A 24,039-nucleotide genomic window follows, 5' to 3' on the forward strand; every position below is an offset into this window, starting at 1 on the left:
TGGAATCATAGAACAACTCTAAAGCAGAGCCATTTCTTTAGAATCCAAGTGGAACCGCAGGAGTCAATATATCATAGGAACTACAGCTGTTACGGGTACAGACAAAACGAATTTCTTATTCATGTTTCGAGGCACATCGTCGACTCGATATCGAAATGAGTGCTCTTGTCACTAAGTGCCAAGTGGATTTATGTCGATAAGTAAGTACCGTGACGCCTTCGGACTTAATTCGTCAAATCAAAATTGCCATTCCCATTATAAAAGAAGGTAATAGTCGAGCGTGTTTGTTAAAAATTAGATTAAACAAAAGAAGAAAATAAGCGCGAATGCATTATTTATAAGCGTGCAAACGTTAGTTTATACCAAGTGATATGAAATGTTAATATAAGTGGAGTACAAACGCTAAAAACAAACATTTTTCCAACCGTTTCGTTTTAGTTCTCTACGACTTCCGTGTTGTAGCATTAAACATTGTCACTGAGCGCCAGACCGAGCAGCCAGCGCCCCTGGTGGCCGGCCTGTTAACAAAGCCACTCGATAACACAAGATGGCGAACGTGTGAGTTTGGGTATGAGGTCGGTGAGACGTCCCCGCACTCCGATTAGATTTCACGTGATATTCTCCATCCTCTCTCCGTAAAAAAACTCTCCTTCCGACGTTTAAAGATGACAACGTGCGTATTAAAGCAGCCGGAATGACAGGATTTTCGTCTAAAGTAAGTGTGTGTCACTGTGTAGTTATTTGAATATTATAAGCTCGTGAACCGGTACGATGTTCGGACAAGTTGCAAATTGTCACTCGTTGGTTAGGGGACCGGCGGGACATCCGAATTGACACAGTTTTCCAACAATGTCGCCTAGACGATGCGGTTTGCCATCTGCAGACTCGGGCGGAGTCTGCATCGGGTGATGCGTTCTTGATTTAAAAGGTTAATTTCCACTTGGGATTTTTATGTCCGTCTATAATTGCTTTAATTGCTTTGCTATTCTGCCAGTTCTAATAGACGATGCCGTTTTCTTTCTCCTACGAAAAGTCTAGTTTACAGCCCATCTTTAATGCGGATAAGCACGTTTTGCTGCTACAAACTATTGTCTGTCTCTCAAGTTTTGCCATCGCATCTAATTCGTCCGGAGTTGAAATGTTTACTTTAAATTATCGAAATAGTTAAAATTCCAGGGAAAAGGAAAAGGAAAAAAATCTTTGTTGCACAAGTAATGATGATCGGATTATCGAAAAAGTTTTTTAATTTTTATTTTTTATCATAAGGGAGGAATTAAATCCCGACTAAATAGCCTATCAGGAGAATTCTCGTAGCAATTTTCTTTCTGTTTTTCGAAACAAAGCGCTTTTTTCGTTTCGGATAAAAATGCTTGGAATTAGATAAAATACCTAGTTAATGCGAAACTTTATTTTGCATTAAAATACCTTATTCCGAATCTTCATAAACACGTTTCGAAAGTTTAATTCTGGAAACATATTGTTAAAATGCAATTTTTTTCATGCGCAATGGATACAATTCGCGTTTATATTTGGTAACCGGCACACGAACTGCCTTATAATAGTTATTTGGACGGAAATTCTCTGCCATATAAAACTGTTCAAATAAGTTTAAATATCTTCAATGTCGTTGAAAAATGTTTTCGATCAAATCTAAATTTTATTTTAAATTTTAAGTGTTTTTCTAGCGTCTTAATAATAATAAGACGACGTGTTAATAAGAAAAGAATGCTTAATTCTAATCGCTGAGAACATCCGCAATGTTAGATCGTAAACATATTCGGAAGATTTGTTTTAGATTTTTGGTTATCGAATTTTATCCATTGAAGAGTTGCTGATAGAGTTAGAGTCTCTAAACAACGAATTTTTCGAAACGGAATACTGGTAGAAAAGTTTATTTCTCTATCGAAAGCATTGTTTGGAGAGGCAGAAACATACGCAGAAAATTGGCTTTGTAAGCAACAACTACAGAAAATATACCTCCAGAGAACAAAATATGCGAGACTTATCTGTGTACAATAGTTTTTATTTGTTGTTGAAACAAATCAATAAAACATCTGTTTTATAACAAACTTGCAAATCGACAAGTAAATTTTATTAGATCTTGGGGCAGGATGGGATGAAAAGGCTTGAAACAATTGTGGTAGATATAGGATGTCTATGTTGACAGTATAGGCATGTTCTATATACTAGGTGAAGAATGAATTGCCTCAGAACAGACAGGAGATTGTCTGATGTGAGGTGGATCGAGTTCCCACAGGGACACTCTCTAGTATTGGATGTTCTAGTTATTTATCTCTTTGGGAAAAGGCAGTTGGTGATTCTTCAAGGATGCTCTCATGCCGCATCACGTAATTTATGCAAAGTAAATTCACTTATGTGGTGTAAAATATCGAGCAATTATTCACGGTAATATGATCCTTAAACATACTTGTTGTTCATCCATAATTGATTTATGATTATACCTAAAACTTTAATGAAAGAATATGTAAATTTAACTATATAATAAATTTTAAAAACGAATACTTTAATGATCGGAATTATTCAAATGGATATTATATATATTTTCTTACACGTTGATCTGACAAGTTACCAATGCTTGTGTTTTTATCAAGGAATTTAACTTTAACAACTCGTATTATGTAGATTACTTTTAACATCACTTTTACTTACTAAATACTTGTAAATGCTACCTATAAATTGCTTAAAAACTGTTCTTAATGATACTTTTTACTTAATAGAAATTATTAAGTATCAAAAAAATATATTAAAATTTTTTGTTGCGCATACATTTACAGTATTTTTAGTTCGACAAAATAATAGAAATTCTGATATAAATAATTTGACTTTAACTGGAAAAGAGATTTATAACAATCGTCAGATTGATGTGAAAAGTTTATTGGATCTTTTCTTTAGAAAAAGAAGGAAAAAAAAAAAAAGATTTTCTCCCCTCCATACGCAAGGCTGCACTTTGAAAGGTAACTTTTGCGTCACCTTTCTCCATATCTCCAAGCCAGAATTCTGCTCAGCCTGACTCCTTAACAAAAGGAAGCTCTCCAAGTGGGCTACTCGATAAATCGAAAATTTCTGTCAATATTCTTTTAACAATGTTCATTCTCTAGTGAATTTTAAATTCTTTCTCTTTTAGCACAGTTTAATTACAGAATTATAATAGATGCTCTCTCCTTAATTTTACATATTTTTCTGCATTTTTTTTTATTTTTGATTTTTTTAGGCATTGTTGAATGATCTTTTTTCCCGTCAGCTTCGCATTCCAAAAACTCCACATTTTCCTTTTTTTTCGATTTATTGACCGGTTGAACGATGAGATAAATTTTCTGTTGCTTATACAGAATGTGAAAGTGTCCTTCGATTACCTTTCTGTTCAGATCTGATATTTTGAAAAGCTCTTTTCCGTGAAAGTTCAAGTCCATCAAATAGCAATTAATTGACAAATTTGTAACATCTGTTACGTTTACGTTACGCCTCAACGTTGCTAACTTTCGCAAGGATCCTCTAACATTTTTTATTTTTTTCATTTTTTCCCTCAATTGTCTCCATCTGCTCTCGATTTTATCGATTTTTTTTTCTTGGTTGTGTTTTGAACCGAACAAACTATAAAGTATTGGCTTTGTTAAGAAAGACGAATTAAAACGAGAATTTTCTAAATATATTTGTCATTGGAGAACAAATGAATTGGTTTGAATTAATGATAGTTAAAAGTTTTCAAGATATCTTAATGGTTAATGAGTAGACTAAGTATTCTTCTCCACATAAAAGCCAATTTGTGTAAAAGACTCGGCTTTAACTTTTTTCATTTATGTAATTCTTGTTGTATCGCTATTGTTTTTTACCCCGAGGTTTAAGCGATATACTTCACCATATATCATAGTTTCATTGAAAAATGTAACAATAGATAATATAAACCATGTTGTAAGTGATGTTAATGTGACTTCTCCGACGTTTCATTCTTTTTAAGTACCAAAACAAAAATATCAGACAGTAAGATTAACTAAATTTAATCACGAATAAAAAATAAACCACGTAAAACTATCGAAATTCGTGATGTAAATAAACGTTTTCTATTATAAATTTATCGATCGAGAAATTAATTAAAGCTAGATTTTGATATTAAATTTAAAATCTTCGGTAAATTATCCTCCCAATGTAAGTCGGTTGGCTGAAAAAAAAAATTATATTATTTACATAAATAAGTTTTTCAGTTTTTAATAAAATATTAGAATTTAAAAATTTACAAAAATAAAGATTTTATTTAATTTTATATTAAGATTAAGACGAAAAATGCCTATAACTTAACTATTTGTTAATCTATATTTTTGATAGTCTTTGTTTTTTTTTGAAAAATGATTAAATTTTTTGAGAGAGACATTATCTGTTTTCAATTATATCTGAGTCTTTTTTTTATTGGAATATTTTTAAATATTCGGTGTATGGAATCTGAATATTCTCAACTTTTAAAGATCAGTAATTTATTTTAAAAAAATCTTCGGTCGACAATAAATTAAAGCGTGTTTTAAAGAAATCAAACAGCTACTAAACAGCTTGTATACAAACAATTAATAGGTTAATTCCCATTAAATTCTCCGTAGAGATACTTAACTTATATATAAACGAAACGTTGTGTTTATATAGAGCACATTTTATATTTGATAGCTGATAATTATATATCGTTTAATACTTGATAGACTATTGAATTTAAAGTATTCAAACTATCGATGTATCATAATGAATCACAAAATATTTTCGCTGAGATAAAATGTATTTTTATTATTATTTTTTTTTTTTTTAAGGATTGTAATTAGAATATTGAGATATGCGTTTTTAACAAAGAATTCTTCACTAGTTATTTTAACAAAAGTATTTTTTTGAAACTGGCTTACAATAATATTAGCTTTAGAAACAACCTTGGCGAGTTAATTTGTAAAATGAATTTATAGAAAAATATTAAGAATTAATTAATACGACAATTTGTTGCTAAATCGAATCTGGAAACTAGACTATCTTCAGAACAATAACTTGTTTTCTTTTTCAAAACGACCTTTGTCTTCACATGACAACACAACATTTCCTTGATATTAATTAATTAAAATTTGTTCTGGAATAAAGGAAGAAGGAGAGGGAGAGAGAGACAGAGAGAAAAGAAAATATTATCTAGTGAAACCTGCCATCTCATAACAGGGTATTTATTAAAATAGACTCTAGCACCACCCGGGGCTTGTTCGTTGTCTGAAGAAGTGAAAAAAAGTATCAAGAACTAATGTTCCTTTAATTCTCTACTCAGATTGTCTTCGCCTTAATGAGACATTTCGTTCGGTCCTGAGCCGGTTGTGGCATAATTTAACTAGGAAAGTATCGTTTTTTTTTTCTTTCATTCTTTTAAATGCAGTATTATATTTTATGGATCAGGAAATGATTTATTAAGAAGAAGAATTTTATTATTTATCGGATTAAATTAAATTACTTATAATCGTTTTTTGGTATTTATATTCGTAAGAAATATTTTAAATCATTTTTTGTTTTGCACGTAAAGGGATTCATTTAATGATATTTAAATTCCTAGATTAAAGAAAACGAGCCGATTTACCGTTAAGAAAACGAGAATTTTAATCGAAGAAAATTAAATAATTTATTTTTCTAACTGATAAGTTATTGTTTCGGGAAGATAGAATACTTAGGGTTGTATGTAGAAAGTGATAAACAACTGCCTTCAACATTTCTCTATCGAAGTAATGGAGCGTGCGAGTCTACTGGCTCCAGATGTGGCAAACTGCCTTGATTTTTCCGGGCTAGCTTTCACAATTAGATACAGTCTTCATATATAATAGATAATACTTTCTAATTTACACAGAATTACTTTTGAACAACACTTCGATACAAAAAACAAACAACTCCTCAAAAATGATAAAAATTACAAAGAGTCAGCCGTAAAAGTTTTCTTTGGAGAATTTGTCGAAAAGACAATTGCTTGTATAGAAAGAGAGGGCTGCATCTTTTGTAAGCAATCGTCTTTTCTTCGAAGATAGAAATCTATAAAAGCTAGAAACTCGGATAAAAGATTTACGGCAACATCAAAACTTGGTAGAATGTCTGTTGTAAGGAAAAAAAAAATATTTGTCGGACTTAAAAAGATTGGCTCTTTTCTACACAAAATTTTTCTATGTGATGGCAACGATTTCTAGTGATTACAAGAAAGTCATTTGTGTCGTAAATCTGTGGAGTTCAATAATTTTTAAGCGAAACTAAAAGAAATGGCATTGAAAAACATGTCACTAAGCGTAACATAGTCCCAGACATCGAAAGTATAGGATGGCAATCCATTCTAATTTCTGCCTATTCTCTAGGGAGTAGCATTACAAGCAAAGAAACTAGATTCTGTTAAACCACAACATGTTCCTTTTTCTTCGCTATCTCTTTCTTTATCGAGCATCTTTTCTTTCCAGGAACAGATAGGAAAAACTATCGGCCATCACTAAAAATGATTATTTTATAATAGTCATACAAAATTAATATAGCATAAATGCTCCAATTTAATAGATAGGAAAATCCTCCAGCTTTCTAACATGATCGCGTCAAAGCTAATCCGGATTTGTTTCCAAGCTTTGCTATCTGCACGATGCTCTGTGTAAACAGAACTTGATTAAATCGATATACAGTAAATGTTGTTAGTTATAGAATTAGTCAATTCTATGACACGACTAATACCATAAATCTCAACTATTTAATCGCCAATAATTAAGAGTTATATTTTAATTGATATATATTCTCGCTCCGAAAATAACCTTCAGCTTAATATATATTAAGCATACGGATCTTCGTTATAAAGGATTAGGCGTTGAGTAATTAAATCTCATAGCCTATAATTATGGCTGATATTACTGTTATGTAGCTTAACATCGTGTATACTACGACTATGATTAATTGTTATTAAAAGCCGTATAAAAATTGTAATTATTAACTTATTGTTTGCTTTGAAAAATAGTTGTTTTTAGTGTAAGCCAAGAGAAAAATATTTAATCATATTTTCATCTTTCTCAACGTGGCACGTCCCGCCTTTAATTTTTAATAGCATTTAAAATGCACCAACCTTATGCGTTATAAAATCAAATGTTTAATTATTTATATTATAAAAAATGTAATCTTTAATTTTGTAATTAAATATTAGTAGAAAATCCCGTATCAATATTAAGTTGGGATATATGTTTTGCGTCTGAAGCAGCAGGTAAATTCTCACAAATACCAAAAATATTTGTTCTTCCTCTTGGAATTTTCCTTTCTTCTTCGTCTTCTTTTTTTTAACCTTCCGATATTCTAGTTTTTTCTGGAAGTTGTTTCGATCGCATAGTTTCTACTCGACAAATATGAAAAACTTTTTCAAAAACTTCACGCATTATCTAGCCATCAATCGAACCGTTTGTATATATACATCAAATTCAAAGCGAATCGCGCTATTCATCTTAAATTAATTTAGATATTAAATTTTATTTATTTTCTCGCTTGTTTCATCATCATATTTTCATCCGTAAGAAGCATTTTTTTTTCTTTCCTGTTTTTTTATTGTATTATGAAGAGAAATATAATACATTTTTTTCGTTTACTTTATCCCCGGGTAATCATTATAACTTATGGCGCGAACTTATCGCATTCACTCGAGTTTCAAACCAATATAATTGGTATAAGTCATCGAACAACATTATGTTGTTAACGTAATATTGGTAAATATTGTTAGTATCAGCAACATGACAGGAAATACAAAATCAATAGCGGAGTAATGGCCAGAAGTCGACCAATTATAAAACGAGGATATTTATCATAATCCACACTATTCAAAACTTTCCTTTGAGGCATTTTGAATAATTTTCTTGTTGCAAAGCTATCCTCACGAAAGCTGGGAAATTCTTAGATTACCAGCAATGCTCTCAAGCAGTACAAGCAATGGGAGGAGTAATGATTTCACTATGTAATTGGTTCTGTTCGGTTCTGATGGTTACATCCAGTTTGTTGAATTTTAAAAACGAATAATAAGCTTTGCATATTTTCGAAAGAATATTCAATTTGTATAAAACTTCGATTCTTTTTTTTTATATTTTTTTACATTATCCACTTATTATTTTTTTTCTTAATGGCGGAAAATTGGAATTAATAATTCATCTGAGTAAATTATCATTTGAATTATTATAATTTAGAAAATAATTATGACGACAATTTCCGATTATAATAACTTTAAATGCATTAATATTGATAAATGTACGATTATAAAATTTATTTATATCGTTTAAACGTAAAATTCTATGTTCGAGAAACGTGTAAGAGATAATTGTTCTCCATTAGCATATCAACAAATACAGTCAAATTAGCAAATATTGAATGATAAATATGTACATACATTTCGACATTTCATTATGTATTTAATAAAATATTTTATTATATTTGGCTTAAATTAAATTTTTAAATGAATACTTCAAGTATCTTCAATGTTTTTTCCTCTTCTTCGGCGTAAGTAAGTTATGATAGTTAAATTTTATGTAATATTTAAAAGTAAAAATTCTAGAATTAATATGTTTTTACATGAATTTTTAAGTTTATTGTTTGTTTGTAATAAACTATCGATGATGATATAAAATGCTTTATGTATATATATAAAATATAAATATTTAGGCTTCAACTTTATAAAAAATAAGTAAATTTCCAACTTATTCAATTTTCTAATATATTTAAAACGTTCTTAAATTCTTGTTGACAGTTTGAAAAGCTCTTAAGGCTATCGGAATTTCAGAATGCCTGTAATGTATTTAAATTACTGTATTATATTATACTAATTTACATAATATGTTACGTGATATTTACTAAATTTATCAAAAACTTCGCTTGTAAGTAATTAAACGAGGAATTATGTTAACATAATTGATATTGTGACTATACAGTATTAATATTCTCTTACTGTACAGAATATAAATACTGTATAACGTATACAAATGTTTTAAAATGTTAAAAAAGTAAATATTGTCCCAGGAGTACAGCTCAATATAGATTAAACCGTGTGAAAAATAATTTCTATATCGTTTAATTAATGTACGATATGAAATGACAATAAAATAAATAAATATACAATAAATTTTTTTACATTTTTGTGATTTTTATAGTTATTTGCGAATGATTGATGCTGTTTGTTGTTCTTATTAAAAAAATAACATCAAATAAAATAATTTAAGTATTAAAATGCAAACAGAGTTTTTTTAATTGGAAGAAAATATCAAAAAAAATGTTTTATTAATAGAAAAATTTTATTTATATTTATATAAACTAAAATTATTTCTATAAAAGATTATAGAAATTTTAATCTAAAATAATTCTTAATAGAAAATAATAATAATAATAAAATGTTGAATTTATAAGAAAAAAATCAAAATAATGAATACTTTTCGGCGTTTATTTTGCTTTATTCTGTAATTTTAAATTAATTTATTGATGTAATGAACCGATAAATTATTAACATAAAAATGAATAAATTCTAAATTGAACTTTTCGAATTATTTCTAGAAAATTTATAACTTGTTATTTTTCAGCAATTTAGATATATATCGTAGAAAATGAACCGTGTTATTAAGAAAAAATATATGATAGTTTTCCATGTCGATATTCTAATCTAGAAAATCGATAAAATCATTAATAATGCAGTAAAATAAATTATAAACTAAAATACTCTTCTCTCTACAAGATTTAAGATTTATGAATTGATATTCGTCTGAAATAAAGAAAAATGTAAAAGGAAAACGCCCATTTTCTGTCTTTTAAAGCTAATATTTTTTGTCGTTCGAAAAATATAAAAGAAAACACTCGCACATTAAAATAAGTTGAAATTAATTAAGATTATTAATCATATTTTTAATTTTTTCAATTTATTTTTTCCACCCAACGTGAAGTATATCTTGGAAACGAGCACTAAAGACGATATTTAAAAACGAATTTATCATTGTTTGTGCTTAAAGATATTCCATTTTCCGGGAAAATACGAATCTTTTATTTTACAGGCATTTTTATTCAATCTGCTTTTAGCACTCGGATTTGCTAATATAAGAGTGTAAGATGTCTAGATTCTATTCAGATAAATATGAAAGAGATACCTGTCAAAAGGAACTTCATCAAATGACGCATCTTTCCTCAATGATGAAATATTTATGACAAACAAATGCGAAAGAAAATGATACAATGCTTCCTCTAAATATTTCGATTCGTGTCAAAAAACGTTTTTGTTTATGCCCCTTAAATAAATAGCATTTCTTGATGTTGAATCTTGAGGAAAAACTGTACAATATCTTTTTTTATAATTAAAATTTTATGGCGTGCAGACTGTTTTATGAAAATAATATAAACCTCGTTAAAAATTAATGGCCACGAAATCATAAATCAATGATTTTGCCACATTAAAAATCGATGATTTTACATTATTGATTTTCATAGATATAGAAATGAAATTTGAATTTACTTTCTTATAAAGTTAGTAAATAACAAATTGAAAATTGTTCTTAGTAATTTAAGACATTTTTTTAAATTTAATTCTAATAGCATTAGCTTTTTTATTTATTTTTTTATATTTTATTTTTTTGTTTATACAATTTAAGATATTTTTCTTGTAAACTAGTTCGTGTACTTAAAAATCAAAGCAACAGTATTGATATTCTTAATATTTCTTTGCAGAAAATACATCGAAATTCGTATATTAGTTTGAATATTTACCTTAATAATTTATTGTAGATTATTGTTTTTGATTTCTTTACAACTTAAGACTATAATATTCAATTTTATAGTACTTTTAGTTGAGAAATTTACGAATGTAACCTTAAAATAATTGTTATTTTTCTCAAGAACGTTATTTTCTCAAGACGTCTAAAAATAATTGTTATTTTCTCAAGAATCTGTTCTTTTCGTATTGTACTTTTATCCAATACGTTACATACTACAAACTATCTTTCATAATGTAGAACTCTGACTACTTTTGACAAAGTAGCCCATTAACAAGGTTTTTGTTATTGTATTTATGTGGCAATGTATCATTAAATTATATCTTAAGTATTACAGTACATTAATATATGGTTTCCAGCCATTTTATATATTTATATTTTTGTTATTTAGCGAAAGCTCGGCATGAGATGTTTAAACATAAAAAATAAAATATAATAAATAAGATATTTTTAATTTTTCATTCGTATTATATCCATTATGGATGTTACAGAATTACATTTTTTTTCTTATAAAATTTTGAATATCTTCTTTCTCGGATTCTCTTCAATCTCTGTCATTTTCTAATATAAAATATGATCAATTGCTTCTCTTTCGATTAGGGTCCTCTCATCTACAACAAACTATCTCGGAATCATTATAGAAAAAGACTATCTGTGATTTTTAAGACGATCGAATTTTTCCATTCATTATTACCATTTCAGTTTTTTAACATCAGATAACAATTCGAATCTATTACCACTACCTTTCTAAATAACTGTCACTGAAATATTATCATACTTTTAATATATCACTGGTTGGGATTTTTTTTTCTTGTTGAAAGGATACATTTTTACAATCAAAAAACTTTTGATCTTCTATATTTCTACGAGATCATATAATAAAAGATAGCCGTATAATAACTTCTTTTCAACAGAATAAATATATAAATCAATTTTGCAACATAGGAGATTTCAGGTAATACTTCCCTCCCATAAAGAATTTTTTTGGGGGATATTGGAAAATATGAGCCTTTAAAAATAGCTTTAAAATACTTTGAACTCTAGAAGATTCACATTGAATTCAAAATATAAAGTTATCTAATAACTCAAGTAAGTCTTAAATAAAATGCTTTATAACTTCTCTTAGGTAAATCTGCTTGTTTTAAAGATTTCTTTGCCATTATACTATTTAAAGGTAGATGTTTAAATTTGATTATGTTCCATTGTTGCTAGAATTAATTTTTATGTTTGTAACTCGTGTTTACAGTATATATTTTATCTTATAATATTTTAAGCAATCGAAGATTTCTAGCATTTATGTGAATTTGATTAAGGTCGTGTGGATCAACCCATTTCTGTCAAATTTGTCTGGAAAATCAAATTCTATACGAAGTCGAACTGTGTAGGGGCTTTCAGACTTTATTTGGACGGTTTAAAACGATAGTCAAATTTCAATTTTTTAAAAAATGTTTTGTAAAATTCGATTCCTGATGCAAAACTGCAGTTGCACCAAGCGCCGAGCAAATCCCCAAACATATCAACTAAAACTTGGAGCAATCTACAAATTGATTTGAAAAATACCATTGCTGTTTATTCTTTGTTCAAATTACCTTTAAAAATATTTTCAACGAAAATAAACGATTGAAAATATGATTAACAGCGGGTCACATATTTTTTTCACCCTTGAAATGAGTTAAGAAATATATATATATTTACGTCATTTAAAATAATACATATGTGTACATTATTTTAAGCAATAAAAAAATTTATTTCTATGTTTATTCGTTTTCAAAATTATTATTTCATTTTATTTTAAGGTTTTATTTCTTCCTTTTTTTAGATAAATAATTATTTCCTATAATTCTCAGCGGTATATTAATTATAAATTTCTTAGTTTGCTTCTGCTTATAATCTATCTTATTACATCTACTTGTAATTCTTAAGGTCGTAAGTTGCACCCAATAGGGACCTTAATTCCTTAGAAGGCGTGCATCCGTAATAAAGGAATGACTGATTGAAGGCCGGAAGTCTTAAACGATGCTTATCTGTGATTTTGCTAACCGCTGACAGATGAAGTCATTAACCCCCAGAGAACTGTATGGCTTATGAGTAAAATACAGATAAACATTTTTAAAATATATTTCACAACATAATTATCATTTGTTTCATTGCACTAATCACGTAAATCTTGCCTTTATGTTCGTAAGTTCTGGAAATATTTGGTCCCTTGGTTTTGGAATTCTGCTACTTTCTGAAACTACAGTCATTATCTATAATCCTGGTCTTTCAAGGTAGAACTTCTGGAGGCAAGATCGTCGATTATCCTTTTGGGGTCACTGCCATCACATCACTATGATTATCAATTGCTCCTCTTAAAAACACAAAGTCTTACCTTTTAGGAATGTTAGATGTACAACAAGCACTATCATTTACTTTTGTAAATATTTGTTTTAATTATTGATAACAAAAGACGAAATGTTTACGTGACATTTGTCAAGGATGAAACGATCTCATTCTTGAAAAATGTCACGTAACCGTGATAAAGTATTTGACGATCTTTAGTCTTTAAAACGAGAGAGATGATCGTGTTTTATTTCCGAAACCTTTAAACCATCCAAATTCCAAATGACTGGCCAATGGCGATGATTTCAGTGTGTAAAAATGGAGAGGCCCAGACGATTTAAGAGGCAGAGAAAGTTATAGCTAATTTTCCGATCAGCAAGTCCTCATCACCATCTCTCCCTTCACTCTCAGGTATACACAACAGTCCTTGTCATTGTCATTGTTTCAACTTTGTCAATTTGTTATTCTAGGAATTGTGAAGTCGGTATAAACTTGCTGCTTTTAAACGTGTCTGTTGGAGCAAGATCACTAGAGCGGCATTGTTTAGTTATCCCCCGAGGCAGTCTTATCCATACACTGTCATATCCTACGGATATCTTCAGCCAAGATCGGATCTTCACATCTCACTCTTTGATAATTTTCCTTATCTTCGTATTTTGTTTTTGAAATTGAAATGGTATTATTAATTATAGTTTATTTAGAATTGTAATGTCGATCAGATGTAGACTTACCTTAAACCTTTGTTAATCTCATTAAAATTTTTGAAACTTTATTAGAACAATATGAATAGATTTTGCTCGTCTGTTTCTTTGTTTCTTGAAAAATTACTTTTTAATTTATAAAATAAATTATCTCGAAAAGGGCGATTGTATGACGAAAGAACTTTTTGTTACAGAAAAATTAATGGAAGTTTTGATATATTATTTTCCGTTTCGGCTCTTATGATAATAGAAAAAATACATCATTATAAATGCATTAGTATGTAATATTTAACTCTGTATAATAAAAATATTTTATTAAATTTCAAAAACTCTATTTTGTGTAATTTCACATCGTAAAATAAAATGAGTTTATACATGTTTCTTTATTTCAAATATAATTACGAAATAAATTCTCGAAACAAGAACGATATTTAAAATAACGAAAAAAAATGATAATTAAATTTATTAAAAGTTTAATTTAACTATAATTACTTATAAATGTTACATTAAATTATGTGGGTTGTTTCCAGAAACCGAAATTAATTTTAGAAAATTCAGATATTGTTTGATTGAGTTTTCCAAATTTAGAAAATATATTGAGTTTAAATTGTTTCTTTTGGCCTACGCGATCCTTGACGTAGAATTTGACTGGACATTTTATCGACTAGTATCAGTCAGGAATGATTCCCTAGGCTAATCAGTCTGAGTTGGAAAGAACACTAAGCTAGCTATCGATATTCGATAAGATGACTGGAGTTATCCTGCCCTTGTAACCTCACTTTTGTCTACTGATGCCATAAAACTTAATATCGGCTGATTAATTTAAAATAAAATATTATTTGATTTATCAAGTATTTTTTTCGACATTCCTCGGTAGAATTCGTTTCGAGATGTCATAAATTCCCTTCCAAATGAAGCAAAGAAAACAAAAGCTTATTAAAGCATTCATGTAACAATTTAAACAAAAGAGTCATTTTTAAAATTTTGCCAATCAGCATTTCATAAGTGTTTCGCATTATTATCATTATTAAACACGATTTCCCGTGATGTTTACTTAAAACTTTCGATCGAAGTTGCGTACAAGTGTTCATTTTTACATTAAAAAAATAAGCCTATTTATTTATAATTCTTTCAAAAATAAAGGTTACTCGATTGATATTTTACGTGGAAAAGATCGATATTCATTACTTTATTCTTTTTATTAAATTTCAAAATCAAATTTTAAGTGGAGATCAATATACGTAACGAAGAAAGAGGAGGAGGAGGGGAGAGAGAGAGAGAGAGAAGAAGAGGGAAGACAATTGCACAAAGCCGTGTTAAAAACTTGTAATATTTGAAGAAGAAATTTCGATTCGGTTTGTTTGACTGCATTTTGAAAATTTATTAATTTCTGTAAATTTACTAAAGTTGGAAATAAATATTGTCTGCATAAGATGCCCCGGGTTAAATTGGTTTATGTTCATTCATTTTCATTTATTTTGAAATTGAGTTAATTTAATCACCTGGTTAAATTTTCAGTTAAATGAATTTTTGAATAGATCCATATCGATTTTATAAGAATTATTTTAAGAAAAAGTAAAAATAAGTATTTGTCAATAAAGCCTAAAGTTTGTATTTTTATTTATAATCCTCATCTTGCCAGACATAAACAGATAATTTGATAAATTATTTGGTTCTGTTTACGTAACTAAATTATATTTAAGTTATATTTTTCAAAATAAAATAATTATTTATTATTTTAATTTATAGTAGAAGTTGAATGAATGAACCTTAAATGAAATTATTACAGTTAGGAGCGAAAATTAACTACTTTAATTATTTTCAGGGGCAGTTATTTTGTCAGAATTATTATTTCGTTTCTCGTAGTTTCTACTTTGAAATTTTAATATAATTAATGTTTAAAGCTGTACTATTTCACCAAGAGTTATTAAAGTAATTATAATTGTGAAAAGTTTAATCTATTGCAGTTTTTTTTAAATATATATAGCCTCTACATAATGATCTTTATCATAATTAATTTATTGTTTTCTTGTATTTTAATTAAAAAATAATAATAATAATTCGTTATTCACATAATTGTCCATGTTATTGCGAACATTTACATTTTATAACCAATTTTTTTAATTCATTTTTTCCAAATCTACAGAAAATTTATTGCTATTCTTGAACTAATTTACTGTGTTGTAATTAAGATGAGGCTATTAACAAGATTGAACCTATTTATTAACTTCACCAAAAGAAAAATCAAAAGCCAAAGAGGGAAAAAAAAGCTATTAAATTATATTTTTTTAAATTTTACGATGTTTTGAAATCTTAATAAAGTTGCAGTAAATTTAATCGCGATCGAAAGACTAAATCAAATTTATAGTTGTGATTCAATACACAGCTTTTGATTCGATCGAAGAGAAACAATTGTAATTTTAAAATTTCAAAAGAAGATATAGGTTTTATAAAAACTTTATAAATGACAACAGATGAAGATAAGAAAAGTCAATAGAGGTCTAAAAATGTCACACGTGGAACGTTTCTTTCGGATTAAAGGTTTAATTCTACGAGGGAAGCATTACTAAGGTTGGATTTATGTTTGCACGTTCGCTTTTCCATCATTAGTAGGATTTATATTTTATCTGAAGATAATTCTTCGAATTAGTGTGCAGAATTGAACCTAATCTAATTTTATGCCAACAAGCAGAACGAAGGAAATTTAAAGAATTTATAAAAAGCCTTACGGATATTGAGAGATAATCATTAATAAATCAAAGCAGTAAGAAGAAAAACGTTTAGAATTCAATTAATATAAAAAAAAATCATTATTTTGTTTTTATTTTATTTTTTTATACTCTTGAATAAGTGCATAGATAATGAAATTTTCATAAATTGCATTAAATTATTATTATTTTTTTAAATTTAATGTAATTTATGTCGTTAGAACCGTTACTAATTAATTATCTTTGTTTTAAAATAAAGATTAGGTTATGTAAATTAATTGCGAAAAAAATTTATTAAAAAATTTAATGGGTAAAAAATTTTTCTCCTTTTTTTTCGAATATTTTTAATAATTGTTTATCTATAAGAATTGGCGCGTTACAAAGGTACGAGTTGCCGAAAAAGTATTTCTCTGTGTTCTAATTCTGTCAATAAATGTGTAAATTGATCAAAAAGAAAAACAGATATAGGAAAATCGTATTTTCTGATCACCGTGTTTTAGTTGATTGTCGTTTCTTAGATGATGATTCGGGTCTTTATGAAATCATTATGCAAATGCTGAATAATCATCAGCGAGGCAATTGAAAGGGAAAGTAATCGGATAATTCATTATTCATCATTCCGATACATTTCTTAAATATTTTTCTTTCCGAAACTGTATTTTAAAGATGCTGTAATACACTCTACACATAAAGCAGAAGTTAATCATTTGAATTCATTTCTTTAACTTTTCTTATGTTTGTGTCCTTTTTGCAAATGTTATCCACGTTATTAGACCATCAAATTTTTTTGAGATTCTTATCCGAATACATCTGAATATATATATATACATATTTACTTCAGCGGGTTTAATTTTTAAACCATTTTTAATCGATTAAGTATGAAATGTATGATGGTAATTAACAATATCGAATGACGCCAGAATATTAATTTATGTTTCTGTTCTGTTAGAAAAATAAAATTTATTTTTTTTAATATATACAATACTAATGTATCGATTTTTTATTTTAAATTTGTCGAAAGAAACGTCAAGATATATAGCTGATATATAAATCTTAATATTACTATACCGTATCTTAGAGAACTTTATTCGCATGCACACCGCTAGAGATACATAGATTTTGTTTATAAGAAACATAGTTTTATTATTTTTTAAATAAAATATTTATATTTATAAATTATTATATCAACACTAGTTTGTCACATGTGATATTTTTAGTGTTTCCTGCAAATATATATAGAAATTTATGTTGAATCCAGAAATGTAATCAGAGTATCTCTATCACTCTTAGTTTTCGCTTGACAGCTGGTGTTTCGATATGGTGTACAACGCTTATATGATAGTGTAACATGAAGTTTTTTGCATAAAATTGCTATTTTAGGATGACGAATTTATACTATTTAAGATGTATTATTTCTAATATATTTCTAAGACAAAAACGGTTACTATATTACTAGGTTTGTAACTTGTATACACGAAATACTGTTGGTTTTTTTCTCAGCGTGGGCTAGCAGACTGAAAAAATCAATGTGCGAAAGCATTGGCCAAAACCAAAATCACACATTCCGGAAAGAAAAATGTTATGCGAACCATTGGTTAATCTTGAAAAAGTTTATCTAACTGCACACCATGTTGGTCAGATAAAAAAGATATTTGTCAAAACAATGGAGTTGATTGATGGTGCATTTATATATTTGAAGGATAATTTCCCGAAGCTGAGTCTGGCGTTAAAATCAAAGATTCTCAAATAAGGGAGTTAATAAATGAACAATTTGAAGATCGGTTGGCTAAAGATGCATAGCGAAAATTATAAAACAGGAAACTATAATGAAATAGTGGTAATATTCTGAATTTATCCTAACTTGTAAGCATTGGATTTTTTTTATTTAGATTTTGATTGCTTTCCTGAACATTTACTGAACAGTATTCATGTTTATCATCAGCGATGAACACGATAAATGTTTTAATCAAGATATTTTCTTAGGGTAAAAGGATATCAGGGCATATGCTAAATCATTTCTGCCGAATACTCAAGAGAGCTACACTCCTGCAAAATACTACTGCATTTATATTTTAGGGAATGTAAATCGGTTACGTATTTTTATAGAAATATATTAAATTTATATTATATTACTAAAAAAAACTCTGTGTAATGCTGAAGAACTAAGAATATATTTGAATTTTGTATAAAAATTACTGTTCGATTCAATGCTATATTTGTGGCAGTAAATCACAATTATTTTGTATCCAGTGTAATTTACATCCGGTGTAATTACATTTTTGCAGAACATTATTACAATGTTTACACTAAAAATTCCAATACATTTTATTTTATAAATAATTTTTTGAAATAACATTTTCAATAATTTCCATTTGTTTGAAAAAAAGAGTATCTTAAGATTATGTTTACTCGAACGAACTTTATTAAACTTAAATAATTAGTAGAATAAACAGTACTCAAAGAAGACTTCACAATTTTGAAAAGCTCTCATGAAGGAACTTTACCTCGTTCTACATAATAACCACATAAGAGATTTTTCAAACAATGTTTTTTATATGCTTGAAAATTATAGTTTTTTGTATAGACAAAAACTTTAAATAAATATTTCAGTATTTTAGATGATTAATAACGCAAATCGTGTTATAGAGGCTAATCTAAAGACCAAACTAAATAAAAATTTCGATTAGAAATTTTATATCTCTTTATTAAATATTCCAACTAATTAGAATTCTAGATTGCCCATAAAAGCTACAATCGAACATTTTTGTGTCCATAATTTAGGTATTAAACGAAGAATATGCTTCGATTTTATACATATTGTACTATAAAATTCTGTTAAAGACCCATTTATAATTTATCACACGTATATTTTTCTAAATACATTTAATTCATTTGAAGTAAACAAAGTATTATTTAGACCTTGGAGATTATTATTTAACTAAATGAACAATATATTGTTCATTGAACTAAAGAATAATCTCTGAGTCAATAAATAAAACAAGTAAAAAAAGGACCAAATGAGAGATTTCGCTTTAACGATTCCCAAGCAGTTTAATGATTTATGAGCCAAATAGCCTCTAAGATATATCCGGATGGCATTAAAAGATAGGATATTATATTTCCAGCTGTAAGCCCAATGTATATTTTTGACCTTACGGTAACAACAAATATAATTACGCATTTTATTGCGCACTTTATTGAATTGTGGTATCTCGTTGGCCATGTTGATAAGATACAGATAGCTGATGCCGTGGATATCCATCCAAAAAAGATAAGAGAGAAATTCAATTCTAGATTCTCTAGAGTGATAGATGTGACAAAATTAATTTGATCAGGTTGTTTAAAATTCCTAACACGTAAATAAGTGACAACTGACTTATAAACTGTGACTTGCCTTCTACGTGATTCTAATACGTTTAGAGAATACCGTTTTGATTTATTAATATTTATGCGATTGCTTTAAAGTACTTAATGTTTTTTTTTTAAATTTATATCGAAAGCTTTCAAAAATTGCATTTCTTCTCGGTAATTTATTTTTAATTAAAATTGCCGTTATTAAAATAATTACATCAACAATTATAATTATTTATTATTTCATGTGAGACTTCGTAAAAATATCTTTTAGTGGTGACAGTATTGCATTCATTAAACAGTTTTCTTAATATTATAACGAAATAGGAATTATTTGAAATACATTTTGCTTGTGTATATATATTTTTTTCCTATTAAAAACAATTGATTTTTATCTGTTGAGGCTGTTGCACTAAATCTTATGTCGTTGATATCCTCATAGATTCCAATGTTATTGGAAATAATTCGTTTTCAATATTCTTAGACGAAATATCAATTTAAAATATAATTTTAAAAATAATATCGATAACGTGCCTTATATTAAATTCTTTATATAAAGGCAATTAGAAAAAAAAATTATATATATATATATTTCCTTAGAAATATTGAGATGAATGTTTAATAAGAATATATTTTTAATTTTAATCTCATTTCTTTGTGTATCATTTATAATTCGTATCTCAAATGTGAGAGTTGTTTCAATTTGAATGATTTATATACTCTCTATCGGAAAGTAAATAGAACTATTGATTGTTAATTGATATATATTTTGAAACTGTATTAATGATGCATTTCCGACTGTGATTACGTCGAGTAAATTCGGATTGACCGTCAATTCGAAAGCCATTAAAGAATGAGAACTACGAAGTGCCTTTTCAACAGATCGAAAATTCGTTTATGTATTTTTTTCTTTATTCAAATCTGTTCCATCGTCGCCTCTATTACTTCAATAATGTCATAAAAGTGCAATTCTAAATTCTTAAGATAAATGCACGTCATACCAATTCTACTTAAGTTATCGTATATCTTTCTAGAACTTCTCGTAGACTATCGTTATTACCTTGTAAATTTGAAATATCCTTTTTTTACGCGCTTGGAAAATTAAAAAAATAAAAAAAAACGACACAATAAACGTGTTTAAAGTTTTAAATATAATAATAATTAATCATAATTTTTGGTTAATTACGTTAATAAAATCGATATTCTTCCATTAAATCAAATTATCTTCTCAAAAAAAAGCTTCGAATTATTAATATTCATAGGCGAAACATGCATTATTTATTCTTTAAAATATACTACAATTTACAAAACAAATTTTCGTTCTAAATTTCTATTATCGGCTTATCAATTTTTTAAAGTAGAATCAAATTTGAAATTTATTTATTTATTTATTTTCCTGTTTTTATACAGTTAAAGATTGAAATGTTTGTATTTTTTTTTAGGTGGTAGCTTTTATATTGAAAGTAATGAAAATTGCAGGCGTTTAAAGCTATTTAACGAATGATAACGAAAAAGTAAGAAATAAGAAAAAAAAATTTTTTTGGACATTAAATACAAATAACGATAAAATACACGTAAAAGGAAAATCATAAAAAGGGAAGTCATTCTTAAAATTCGTGACTAAAAAAATCGTAACTTGTGCTCTTCTTGTAAGTTATATTACAATTTGCATTATGAATCATATTGAAATTATTTATTTCTTCTTAAAATTTTCTTTAGTAAAATAAAAAAAAAGAATGTTTTTACTTGGCTTAAAGTTTTTATCATAATGACGATTTATTTAATCTTATTAAAAAATCAACGCTGATAATGTCAATATTGATATTTTCAACTCTCGTCTCTTTCAATATTTAAGAACTTTGTAAAATTTCAAATTAAATTTAAAAAGTATAGCGTGAATATATATTTTAGCATCCGAAATATGAAAAAAAACTGATTTATTTAAAGGAATATTAATAGATGAACTTGTTACATGAATATTTATTAGATTTATAGATATGTTAATCAGGCGGTAGCTTTGATACTTTAACAATGATTTTTTAAAGTAAAGACGTAACTTTTATTTTTTCACATTATTTTTTTTAGAAATTATTTTATCAATAACTTAACTGTACTTGTGTGGATCATTATTACTATGAGTAGCTTCTATTGTTATCAATTTTTCTCCATCCAAACCTACTTAACATAATTTTATTTTACAAAAGAAAAGAATGCTCGTAAATCACAATTATGGTCCTTTGTCAATGCTTGGCACCAAAATCCTATCCCTCCTCCCAAAAGAGCCATAAACATTGCCATAATCGTTTAAACATAAAGCATTAAAATTTCCATACATACGTTTAACCCATTTATTATTATTATTATTAGTAGTAGTAAAAAATACCGGTTTTCGGGGATTATTCACAATTTTTCACTTTAATTCATTATTTGAAAGTCGTATTTTATATTGTATTTTGAACTTTAGAAATTTAAACGCCAATATAAAGAGAAATTTAATGTTTAAATATTTATAAAATAGGTTATAGTTTTATATAAATTATAAGGTTATTTAGATAGAGTAAACAATAATTTATCTTGTATGAAATCTTTAGCGACAATCGAGTTTTTTTAAAAGAACGTAAAATAAAATTTGTCTGAAGTTTATTCTTTGCACAAATATTCGTTTAGTTGTTAGTTCGACAAAGAATCATCAAATGGTAAACGTCGAATAGGAGAATGGTCTTTCTCGATGACAATCTCCTATTTACCACTTGATAACCTGGTTATTGAATCGGTAGTTTGCTGAATGCGGGTCCAATAGATGTTTGGTTCCTCTATGAACCGAGTTGAAACTTCTGCAAAGAGATTTATCAATCGCATCAGTATTAATCGCTAAATACAAGACTAGTCATTCCGAGAGTTAATTATTGAAGCAGAAGGTATTTGGATACTTCCTACAGAATACTAATTTAATATTTACGACGATAAATCGGATTTGTATCGATATTTTACTTAGATCGACTGCGTGATTTTTTTTATGCCTTTTCTAAATTGTACAAAAAGAGTATATTTAGCATGGGTCTGATTGAAAAGCTGCTGTTGGATTCCAATCAGTCGAAGAGAAGAACTGATTGGAGAAGTCCAGGATAACGAAGGATCAACGAAAATTGATCCCGGATTCTCCTGTTGTCGACGACGTTAATATTTGATCTAAAATTCCATGAATAATTTTAAATATTAAATGAACTTTAAATATTGAATGAGAATTTACGTTTATTCTAAAAATATTTTTTCTTATAAAATAGGGATGCAACAATATATTGAAAGAATGTAGTTTTTGAGAAAATTTCATTTCTAAATATTTCAGATTTTAAGTGTAAAATACATTTATTTACAGACAAATAATTCTAGATTTTATATTTTGAATATTCAATTTAAATGTAGAAAATTGAAATTTATAATTTATATTTAATGTTAGTGAAAGATTAGCCGTTGTAGAAGCTATTAGATTAGATTTATATAAAGATACAAGAAAAATTAGCATTTAAAAGCCAAGTGATAACGGATAAATATAGAATTTTCTAGAAAAATCGAGTATGATATTCAGTAAAGGAATAAATGCCACATTCAGAAACACTAAAAATGATGAAAATCGCCAGAATGGTTTACAGAACTACAGTACATCCAATAACACTTATATTATTAATGTTTAAAAAATATTACTGTTTTTACATTCTCTTTTCGTTTTCGTCGAATATAATAAATTTTAAAATTATATTTCTAACGATGTTATTCAATCTCTAGGTATTATATATTAATGCTTTTACTATAATAGAAGTTGCATTAATTAGCTAAATGTAATTTATAGTACTAAACTTATTCCAGATAACTTATTAATCACTATTGGATGCATCCTATGTTGTATATATAACTTCAATGTTAATGTTTTATTATAAGCTAAATAATTCTATATATGTTAATCTTTTAACCACGATCTTTTTCCTTCTTAGCTGAAAAACAATATATATATTACTTTTTTAGTTTTAAATCTTTTTAAAAATTTCCAGAATATATTTTAGTATTTTTTTAGAATAATAATTTTACTGGAACATTGCGGAAAATGTGATAATCTCTGTAATGCTATTAAGGAAAACAATCGTAACTTTAGAAAGTTTTGCAATATTTTACATCATCTACGATGCATATCGAGAGATTATAATT

General features: G+C 27.4%; 1 protein-coding gene across 1 annotated transcript in view; it reads left to right on the forward strand.

The window, feature by feature from the left end:
• Positions 1-541: 541 nt before the first annotated feature.
• The window catches only part of LOC136988818 (suppressor of lurcher protein 1-like), a 160,262-nt gene continuing 136,764 nt past the window's right edge, over positions 542-24,039 (forward strand). The window contains exon 1 of the mRNA XM_067286782.1: positions 542-715. The gene's annotated coding sequence lies outside the window, so the exon portion shown is untranslated. The remainder of the gene's footprint in view (positions 716-24,039) is intronic.

This window comes from Centruroides vittatus, unplaced genomic scaffold (assembly GCF_030686945.1).
Source record: "Centruroides vittatus isolate TY-2023 unplaced genomic scaffold, ASM3068694v2 scaffold_386, whole genome shotgun sequence".
NCBI lineage: Eukaryota > Metazoa > Arthropoda > Arachnida > Scorpiones > Buthidae > Centruroides > Centruroides vittatus.